This window comes from Pinus tabuliformis, chromosome J (assembly GCF_031772625.1).
Source record: "Pinus tabuliformis cultivar Carrire ecotype Pingquan chromosome J, CPIR1, whole genome shotgun sequence".
In the NCBI taxonomy this organism is placed as follows: domain Eukaryota; kingdom Viridiplantae; phylum Streptophyta; class Pinopsida; order Pinales; family Pinaceae; genus Pinus; species Pinus tabuliformis.
The window spans coordinates 1,503,117,006-1,503,128,529 of record NC_142295.1 but is presented as its reverse complement, the minus strand read 5'-3'; the positions used below and the strand labels follow the sequence as shown (position 1 = coordinate 1,503,128,529).

The 11,524-nt window shown below is 36.3% G+C and overlaps 1 pseudogene; it reads right to left on the bottom strand.

The window, feature by feature from the left end:
- Positions 1-2,488: 2,488 nt before the first annotated feature.
- On the bottom strand, positions 2,489-10,324 carry LOC149233135 (cytochrome P450 71AU50-like; annotated as a pseudogene).
- Between the last annotated feature and the right edge of the window lie 1,200 nt (positions 10,325-11,524).

Genomic DNA, 11,524 nt, shown 5'->3' with positions numbered 1-11,524 from the left:
ACAAGAAAGCCCATACCTTCCTTCTATAGCCGTCATACCAGAGAAAAATAGAGATTGAGTTCCCATTCTATAACCAATGAATTGACCTATTCTAGATTGATATCTTGTTCGAGCACTTTTTCATGCATCGTTTCTGGTTTTGATAGTGATAACCAAGGTCATCACCCATAGTTGCATTTGATTCGGTGATGTAAAGGGAGCAAGATCAGGCCCAGAGCTACACTGGATTGGATTATTTCCAAGGAAATCAAATTTTTGGATCACAAATAAACGGTGTATAACCGAAATTGCATGGAAGTTTAAAAACAGAGAATAGATTATGGGAATTTAAAAGCATAGAAATAACATATGCTCTTTAACGGAGCAATTAACAAGAAGTTAAAAAAAATTGTATCTCTATTTCTAAATATAAAAATTTCAAACAAATTTGATATATATCAACTGAACTATTATATTATATCAACTGAATTGTTATACTAATCAAATTTGATATATATAAACTAAACTATTATACTAATTCATCTCAACTAATTTTGATGCAAAGATGCAAGTGATATAATTCAACTAAATTTGCATTAATGCAAAAATGCAGGTGATATAATTCGCTTAGCAATAGTTTTGTCAATAGTTTTTATGAAACAAATCCCTCGTCATAATTGATAATTGTTATGTCTCTTTTATTTGCAAGTAGCAGAAGACTTATTATACATGTTATAGCTCTTTTATTTGCAGGTTTGAGATAGCAAAGACTTTTGTCTTAATTCTAACATATTTGTATATGTATAAATTACATCTACAGGCAGCTATCCAGTCCCCTGGGAACATGCGACCAAAGTTTCCTTTGGTATTTTATAGGAGGTTTTTGATTTACAGGAGTCATTGCCAAGAGTCTCATCACTAGGAGGCCTAGCCTGCCTCTTCTTGGCACACAAGCAACAACACTCCCTCAGCTCAATAAACTAAGGTGAAGTGGTAAACATTCAACCATATCAGCAAGTAAGACTGACTTTTCCAACATAAAATGCTATCTGAGAATCATGGGCATTCCCTTCTACAACTGCTATCGGAGAAGGAGGAAATTCGTAATGGATTTACTTCAAAAATAGATTGAGCAACTTCTTATCAGCTCCAGGAAATCAAGATAGACAGTAGCCTAGGAGGCAACCTATAATGGGGTGAGAAGGATCAGGGAAGGATAGGGACCCTAAATATGTATGAATTACATCTACATGCAGCTCTCCACTCCCTTGAGAACATGCGACCAAAGTTACCAAAGGAAGTCCATTAGAACAGAGAGAGTTAAGCACACAAGGAACAAAACATAGACAAACTACCCATTTTAGCAAGGAGGATATGAATTATATCTGCTTCTATCAAGGGAGAATATGAATTTTATCTGTAGAACATAGAGAGTCAAGCACACAAAGAAAAAAACATAGATAGATTACCCATTTTATCAAGGGAGGATATGAATTATATCTGCTTCTATCAAGGGAGGATATGAATTTTATCTGTAGGAAGCAGCTATGCTTTATGCGATGATAAAGCAAAGGTTGTCATATTCATATATCATAAACACAAAGATGGAAAGAATGGAAAATCCATGGAGTTAAACATTACAGTGAAGAAATTCTAGCATTACTTCATTACTTCACTGGGAGAACAACTAGTTAATAATGTATTATATATACTAGTTTTAGACTAATCTAAACTAAAAATAGTTAATAATGTATTATATATACTAGTTTTAAACTAATCTAAGCTAATACGGTTTGGTGTTTGGTGTTGCTTAGGTGCCTCAGCCTATGGCCAAATAAGACCTCAAACTACGAGACTTTGGTTAGAATTTGGTTAAAACTAAGGGACTTTGGTTAGACTTTGATTAAAATCATCGGATAATTTTGAAGAATTATATGTTTTTTGAAATTTTGGCTTAAAATTTATGAATTTCTGGAATAATTTTGAAAAATTATATGTTTTTTTGAAACTTTAGCTTAAAATTTCTAAAATAATTTTGATATCCGCATGAACTACATCACAGGAAAATCGATGACTATAGTCCCTTCGTGAAGGGACCTAAAAATACAAAAAGGTTTACACACATTGAAACACCTCAATGCTTTATGAAAACTATAACATTTATTTACCTACATTCAATGCTTTACATACACTACATATACAACAATAGAAAGCTTCTCATAAAACTATCTTCTAGGTAATGTCCTCCTAATAACATCTACCTTTCTGAAAACTATAACATTTATTTACATACATTCAATGCTTTACATATAAAACAATAGAAAGCTTCTCATTAAAACTATCTTCTAAGTAGTGCCCTCCTAATAACATCTAGAATGACAGGTTTCCCATTTTACTAGAGTTGGAAATCTCATATGCTTTTATTTGCGCTGGCTCTCCATATCTATTCCATTTGTATCCACATCTATCCTATATGTATTAAAGTAATCAACTAGGAATACAAATATATCTATATTGTTACAGTCACGGGAAGGCGAGGAGATGGAACAGCAAATAGTTCATGTGCTCTTGATACTGTAATTCCGTGATGCTTTTCAGACATGTCCAATTTCTCTTTATTCATATCATCGGGGAGCCTCGAGTTGAAACAGTTCAACAGTTGCGCCACAGTGAACTCTACAACAATCATTCCCAATTGTTGTCTCGGGCATCATCTCCGGCCTGCTCCGAACGGAATCCATTCAAACTTTTCTACTTTTGTATCTAGGAACCCGGCTTCAATGAATTTTTCAGGCTTGAAACTTTCAGCATCCTTCCCCCATAACTTCGGGTCCCTTCCAATTGCCCAGATGTTCACCAGAAGGTGAGTCCCACTGGTGATTTCATAGCCCAATAGATTGCATCTTTCCATTGATATGTGGGGAAGCGATAAAGGCCCCGGCGGGAGAAGTCTAAGCGTTTCTTTGACCACAGCTTGTAAATAAGCGAGACGAGGAAAATCAGATTCTTGTACCGTACGGCCCATTCCAACTACGCGTTCAAGCTCGTCCTGCAGCTTCTTCATTGTTGAAACTATAATTCCAACTGCCGCGTACTTTTCTGGAAAACCGCCAGTATTCCATCCCACCACTTTTCACAAGTTGGTGGTATTTTCTCAATCGGCAGTGATAACACCCAGTGCTGACACATGCACAACAGTTTTGCAAAAGTGTTTTTTTCTGGGAGCATAAAGTTCGTGTGGATTGAGCGAGCGATAACCGTCCGATTGAAATCAAGGTTGATGTCCGTCGATTGAAACCAAAGTTGCGTACAGGACCGCACCACATTGCATGAAGTGAATTGAATTTTGTTTGATCGACAGTTTGCCAATAAAATAATTAATGAATTTACTATGTTCGTAGATTGTAGGTAAAATTTTAATTTTATTGTTTTTTTTTTATTATGTACGAGAGTATGGCAAAATTAAAAATGTATGGACATTTTTGTTAAAAAATAGAATATGCAATGTAATACGATATATGCAGTAGTGTGAATTTTTGTTTGTGTTGTTCATTGAAAACAAAAGGAGAATGCACAGCAATGCGAGAGTAAATTTTGTTGAAACAAAAGGAATACGCACATCAGTGCGAATGTAATGTGTAATGTTCACACAGCAGTGTGTTGATTTTTTCCAGCAGAGATAGAAGTTTTGTTTAATGAAATATGCAACAGCGTGAATGAAATGAGAAGATTTTATTTTATAGCAGTGAATGAAAAGAAAATTTTTACACACAGCAGTGTAAAATTTTCAGCTGAGACAGAGTAAAGTTTGCAAGGAGACAAAGTAATTTTTTTTTGTGGAACTGAAGTGTTCCTGGTGTAATCCCTTAGGAAGAGGAATAAGTTTGTAACAGGAAGTATTTATTAATGAATATAAAGTTTTTATGTGTGTGAAAGACTCTGTTCTTCTTCAGCAAACAAATTTTTGATCTTGTGGTTAAAACAGAGCATCATTCTCTGTTCAGTTCATTTTTTTTCTAGAATTATCATAAATTCCCAACATGGTATTGGAGCTTGTCCAGGCTCTTTGAAGGTGTCAAAGAAGCTGAAGGAAGGATTTCTTGCTGCAGCAGCTTCTCCAGCAGAGTGAAGACTCAGTCAAGGTATTTCTCAAGTTAGTTTATTGTGTTACTATTGAGGACAATCAGTCATTTTAAAATAAACAGTTAAGTATTTTGAAGCATAGTTAAGAGTGCCAGATGGCTGGAGACAGCACTAGCATGGGTATCTTTAATACTCAGCTCCCACAATTTAATGGAAAAAACTATGACTATTGGGCAATAACCATGAAAGCTTTGTTTGCTTCCCAAGACTTATGGGAATTTGTTGAAGATGGTTTTGAAGAACCAGCAGATGAAAATGAGTTTAATAGGTTAACTCAGGCGGAGAAAGATCTGTTGAAGAGCTATAAGAAGAAGGATTCTAAAGCCCTCTGTTTTTTGTATCAAGCAATGCATGAGAGTGTGTTTCCAAGGATAGAAACAACCAAGAAATCCAAAGAAGCATGGAAAACTCTTAAGACAGCCTATCAAGGCATAGAGAAAGTGAAGACAACAAAACTACAGTTGCTGAGGAGAGATTTTGAGAATCTTTGCATGAAGGAGTCAGATAATATTGACTCATTCTTCACACATGTGATTGGTCTGATCACACAGCTGAGGTCCCATGGAGAGATTCTTGAAGAAAGGAGGATTGTGGAGAAACTATTGAGGATCCTACCCTCAAGTTTGGATGTGATTGTCACCACCATAGAAGAGACAAAGGATCTCACAAACTTTTCAATTGATGAACTACATGCATCACTGATAACACATGAGAAGAGATTGAGTAGGAATGAAAACTCATCTCTAGAGCATGCCTTTAAGACCCAGATGTCCTTTGGAAGAGGAAGAGTTGAAGGCAGAGGAAAAAAGAGAGGAAGAGGCAGAAGCCAAAACAGAGGTGGAAGAAACAGTCCAGCAAATGCTCAAGGAAGAGGCAGCAATCCAAATCAGAACCAAGGTCAAGGGAGTAGCCAACAAAGTGGACAACATCATGCTCAAGGACAAAGGTATGAAAAACCCAATTTTCAATGTTACTATTGTAAAAAATATGGGAATTATGCAAATGAATGTAGGAAGGAGCATCATGATATGAGTAATAGAACTAGTGCAAATTTCACTAGAGAAAATATCAGCCAAAATAATTTGTTTTTATCTTGTAATATGGCTAAAGAAAAGAGTGAATATGTATGGTTTCTAGACTTCGGTTGCAGCAACCATATGACAGGAAACATAGCCCTGTTTTCTATGTTAGATCTCAAGTGTTGGACAGCTTGTGCAAAAGGGGTACAATGTTTTCTTTGCTAATGATGTATGCACTATCATGGATAAATTACCCAGCAAACAATGTATTGCTGAAGTGAAGATGACAAGGAACAGGATGTTCCCCCTCAGAATGAAGGCAGATTTGAAAAATAAAGAAGTAATAGCAGCAATGACTCAAGAGGCTTTCCAAAGAGAACCAAAGGATGAAAACTGGTTGTGGCACTTGAGATTTGGACATCTCAACTTTGGAGGTCCTAACTTGTTGAATAGAAAAAGAATGGTAAGAGAATTGCCATTGATAGAGAAACCAGACAGCCTTTGGGTTTATTTCCTGAAGAACAAAAGTTAAGTGTTTGAAAGATTCTGCAATTTCAAAGCACTTGTAGAAAACCAAAGCAGGCTGCATATCAAAGTTCTAAGAAATGATAGAGGAGGTGAGTATATCTCCAAACAATTTCTACATTTTTGTAGAGAAACTGAAATTCATAAGCAGTTTACCACTAAGTACACTCTGCAGCAAAATGGAGTTGCCAAAAGGAAAAATAGGACAATCATGGATATGGCGAGGGGTATGTTAAAGGCAAAGCATTTGCCAAATGATTGTTGGGTTGAAGTTGTACACTGTGCAGCGTACATTTTGAAGAGATGCCATACAAAAGCAGTTATGAGCAGATTGTCATAAGAAGCATGGGGTGGGACAAAGCAAGGAGTCACCCACATGAAAGTTTTTGGATGTGTGGCTTATGCACACATTCTAGATCAGCTAAGGAAGAAGTTGGACAGCAAAGGGGAGAAATGTATTTTCATTGGATACAATGAGGAATCCAGAGCTTATAGGTTGTATAACCCATGCACCAAGAAGCTTATTGTGAGTAGAGTTGTTCAGTTCATTGAGGAGGAAGCTTGGGATGGAAGCATAGAGAAAATAGTGATTGTTAAATGCTCTTTGTCACATGATGAAGATGATGAGGAGATGGCTGAAATACATCTCTAAACAATAGCGCCAACACAAAGGCAGCAAGAGACACCCTTGAGTAGAAATAAAAGTGCTTCTCCAAGCACACCACAAGGAGGAAATTCAAGTGCTTCTTCAAGCACTTGTACACCAAGTGAAAGAGGTAAGAAGTTCAGAAATTTAAGCGACATTTATGAACAAGAGGCAGAAAATGAAAGTATGAACTCTTTGTTTGCTTTATATTGTCATGTTGATGACCCTGTTCATTTCGAAGAAGCAATTAAGGATAGGAAATGGATAGAAGCTATGGATGAGGAGATCAATGCCATAGAAAGAAACAAGACATGGGATTTAGTTGAACTACCAAAAAGAAAGGAAGTCATTGGAGTTAAATGGGTCTACAAGACCAAGAGTAATGTTGAAGGCAAAATAGAAAGACACAAGGCAAGACTGGTTGTCAAAGGATATAAGCAGCAATATGGGAGAGACTATGAGGAAACTTTTGCACCGGTTGCTAGAATGGAAACCGTGAGAGCAGTGCTGTCCATAGCAGCACAAAACAAATGGAAAGTTTACCAAATGGACGTGAATTCAACGTTCCTAAATGGAGTGTTAATGGAAGAGGTTTACATTGAACAACCTCTAGGCTATGAAAAGAAAGGCCAAGAGCGCAAAGTGTGCAAATTAAAGAAAGCTCTTTATGGGCTGAAGCAAGAACGAAGAGCATGGTACAGTAGGATAGATTCCTATCTACTTGAAAATGGATTTGAAAAGTGTGAGGGAGAACCCACTTTCTACATCAAAGAAAAACATGGTAAATCACTAATTGTTGTGTTATATGTTGATGATGTTATTTTCACATGTAATGATGATCACCTTATTGAAAATTTCAAAATAGTCATGAAAGAAGAATTTGAAATGACTGACATGGGTTTGCTGAGATACTTCTTAGGAATAGAAGTAGAACAAAATGGAAATGGGATTTTTATCTCACAAGCAAAATATGTTAATGAAGTGTTGGAAAGATTTAATATGCATGAGAGCAAAGCAGCAATCACTCCCACAGTGATCGGATTAAAACTCAGCAAAGAGGACAACAGCAAGGATTTTGATCCTAGTTTGTACAAGAGCATAGTTGGCAGTCTCATGTATTTGATTGCAACAAGGCCGGACATAATGCATGCTGTTAGCCTAATTTCCAAATTCATGGAGAGGCCAAAAGAAGCACATTGGCAGGCAGCGAAAAGGATTATAAGGTATGTTAAAGGTATTAAAAGGTTTGGCATTTTATATGATGTTTCAGAATGTTTAGATTTAATTGGATACACTGATAGTGATTGGGCTGGAAGTGTAGATGATTGGAAAATCACATCTGGTTATGTTTTTCACATGGGTTCAGGAGCCATTTCATGGACTTCTAAAAAACATCCTATTGTAGCATTGTCTACAGTAGACGCAGAATATGTGACAGCTACAACAGCAACATGTCAAGAAATTTGGATGAGAAGGATGTTAAGGAGCTTAGGCCAAGAACAAGCGAAAAGAACTGTGATTTTTTGTGACAATAGCTCAACTATTTCATTATCCAAGAATTCCATGTTTCATAAGAGAACAAAACACATTGACACAAAGTTTCAATACATCAGGGAATTGGTAAACAGTGGAGAAATTGTTTTACAACATTGCAAGACTCAGGAGCAGGTTGCAGACATTCTAACCAAGCCTTTGGGGCAGAAAAGTTTTGAATTTTTGAGGAAATGTCTAGGTATGACTGATAACCCAGCAGTTGAAATTAAAGGGGAGCGTTGAAATTATAATTCCAACTGTCGCGTACTTTTCCGGAAAACCACCAGTCTTCCATCGCACCGCATTTCACAAGTTGGTGGTATTTTCTCAATCGGTAGCGATAACACCCAGCGCTGACACGTGCACAATAGTTTTGCAAAAGTGGTTTTTTCCCGGAGCATAAAGTTCGTGTGGATTGAACGAGCGATAGCCGTCCAATTGAAATCAAGGTTGATCTCTGTCGATTGAAACCAAAGTTGCGTACAGGTCTGCACCACATTGCGTGAAGTGAAATGAATTTTGTTTGATCGACAGTTTACCAGTAAAATAATTAATTAATTTACTATGGTCGTAGATTGTAGGTAAAATTTTAATTTTATTGTTTTTTTTTTATTATGTACGAGAGTATGGCAAAATTAAAAACGTATGGTCATTTCTGTTAAAAAATAGAATATTCAATGTAATACGATATATGCAGCAGTGTGAATTTTTGTTTGTGTTGTTTGTTGAAAACAAAAGGAGAATGTGCAGCAGTGCAAGGGTAATGTTTATTGAAACAAAAGGAATACGCACAGCGGTGCGAATGTAATGTGTAATGTTCACACAATGGTGTGTTGATTTTTTCCAGCAAAGACAGAAGTTTTTTTTAATGAAATATGCAGTAGCGTGAATGAAACAAGAAGATTTTCTTTTACAACAGTGAATATAAAGAAAATTTTTACACACAGTAGTGTAAACTTTTCAGCTGAGACAGAGTACAGTTTGCAAAGAGACAGAGTAATTTTTTTTTTGTGGAACTGAAGTGTTCCTAGTGTAATCCCTCAAGAAGAGGAAGAAGTTTGTAACAGACAATATTTATTAATGAATATAAAGTTTTTATGTGTGTGAAAGACTCTGTTCTTCTTCAGTAAACAAATTTTTGATCCTGTGGTTAAAACAGAGCATCATTCTCTGTTCAGTTCATTTTTGTTCTTCAATTACCAGAAATTCCCAACATTCATCACTGGCGAGTTTCTCAGCGATTCGGACATTGCCCACTCTATGGTTACAGACGAAGTATCCGAGCTAGCGGACAAGATATCCTGCCAATCAAAGACACCCAAATCAATATCACGATTATCATACTTTATACAAAGCCATTGAAATCTAAATAGGCAGAGAATCGATAAACGCTTGTGTGCGCCAATAAATAATATACATAGAGTACGGATTTTATATTGTTTCGTATTATTTGTAACCCTAATTTTTTTTTCAGCTGAGGCTTCCAACAAAACATCCACAAGATTTGGCATGGCGTTGGGCTTATTCTGTGAAAAGTGATCCTCTAGTATCTTCTCTAACAAGTTGTCTTGTGCCTTGTGTATGTTCTTCAAATGACGATTGAGACCTTCAAGATCCATCCACGCCAGGTATGGTATGTAATCTCCGATGTTGAAATACCTTGCAAACACAAAAGTTTCCTTTATCATTGAGTGGATCCCTCTACTGCCCATTAACTGCTGGTCAGTGTACTTTCTACTGAAGGAAATCCTGCAGATTATATCAATCCCAAGGGCTGACACAGCCTTGCTAATGTTCACTGGCGAAAACCCTTCATGATATGAAATATTAATAGGGCGAATCATAGCATTGACTTCGTCTTCTCTTATGAAGCGAAAGGAATCTATTCGTCTTGAGCTGAGCAACTATAAGATGCAGAGTTTACGCGTTTTCCTCCAGTAGCAGCCATACGGAGAAAATGTGATGTTAGAGGAATTGTACCACAAGTGCATAGTGGCAGTGGATGTAGGTCCACTGGCGAAAAACAGATCATGAGTCTTGAGGAATTCCTTAGCCATATCTGCAGAGGGATGACTAAGGTGAGGGTGGAACCGAGGCGTAGAGACTTGAGTGGCCCGTATTTGAGACAAAGCTCTGCTAACGCTCTGTGTGGAAGCTGTCCCATCAAGTGAAGGTTTCCAATAATTGGAAATGGAAACGGTCCTGGAGGCAACGTCAATTTTCTCCTCTTGAAGAAGAAGGTCCATGTCGTCACCAATGCAAGGAGAAGAGCAGTACTGAAGAAGGTCCATGTCGTCACCAATGCAAGGAGAAGAGCAGTACTGAGGAAGGTCCATGTCATCACCAATGCAAGGAGAAGCGCAGTACTGAAGAAGGTCCATGTCATCACCAATGCAAGGAGAAGAGCAGTACTGGCGAGTTTAATGAAGAACTGAAAGCATCTCTAAACTGCGGAGTGAGAGCCCAACTAGATCGCCATTTTCGTACTCCACAGGCTTTCGTCGTATCTTGAATTTAGTGTCCGTGAGGGTACATGTTTGTGCAGAGAGGTGCTTCCTAAAGTTTTATATAAAAATATATATAGAATTAGGGGGTAATTCCAGGGATGGAATTTGTGAGGTGATTTTTTAAGCTGATCTTATTAGAATTGCAGAAACAGGCAGGATGTTTCAAGGACGTGAAATAGAAAGGGCGTAGTCTAATTAGTCGGAGGAATTGCCTGGAAAGTTACGGAAATTCTGGTGAGATTTAAAGAAAATCTGGTAAAGATTTTTGTAAATCTAAATTATAGTTGTTAAACTTCAAAATTTTAGGTGTCATAGATGTTTTTGATGGTGCTCAATTCATTTCCATCATCAAAAACATGATTCAAACACTCTCTCTACAAGATTTTTTGAAATTTTTTTAACTGGATTGTTGCCACTTTGAACCATCCTGCAAAAGACTCCAATAAAATATTGAGTGTATCATTGGCCCACCACATGCGTATGTGTTTTCATGTAATTATTACAAAATAACAAACCACCATACCACGTCGTGTAATCATTACCAAATGACAAACCACCCCAACATTTCAAATAAACCACGAGGCCCACCACCAAAACAAGACTTCAAACAGATACACTCGCTGTACAAGACTCAAACAAATACATTCGCTGTGAATAAGTGGATTGGTATCCGTGATAAAATAATATAGAATTAATACAGAAGTCAATTATATCTGAGTCGATGGATTGTTATGCGTGATAAAATAATATAGAATTAATACAAAACTCAATTATTTGGCAAAGGTACAATTATGGACATTAAATTTTATTATATTATGTCTTTTTAAGTAGCGGTGGCTACCAACAACGTCCCTTAATGCGATAATTTAATTTTATATCACGTCATAAACAACGTCCCTTAATGCGATAATTTAATTTTATATCACGTCATGACTTCTATCGTGATATTTTAATTTTAAATAATATGTTTTGAAATATTTATTATTTAATTTTATATTATTTACATAAAATTGAATATTTTTTTGTTTGGAAATAGTTTTTATGATATATATATATTTGTATACTTTAGCAATTATGAAATTTTGAAATTAAAAATAATAAACATGTTAAATTATTTTTTTTGGTAAAAATTACATAAGAGATATTTTCGTCTACATGTTTTGAATTAGTTA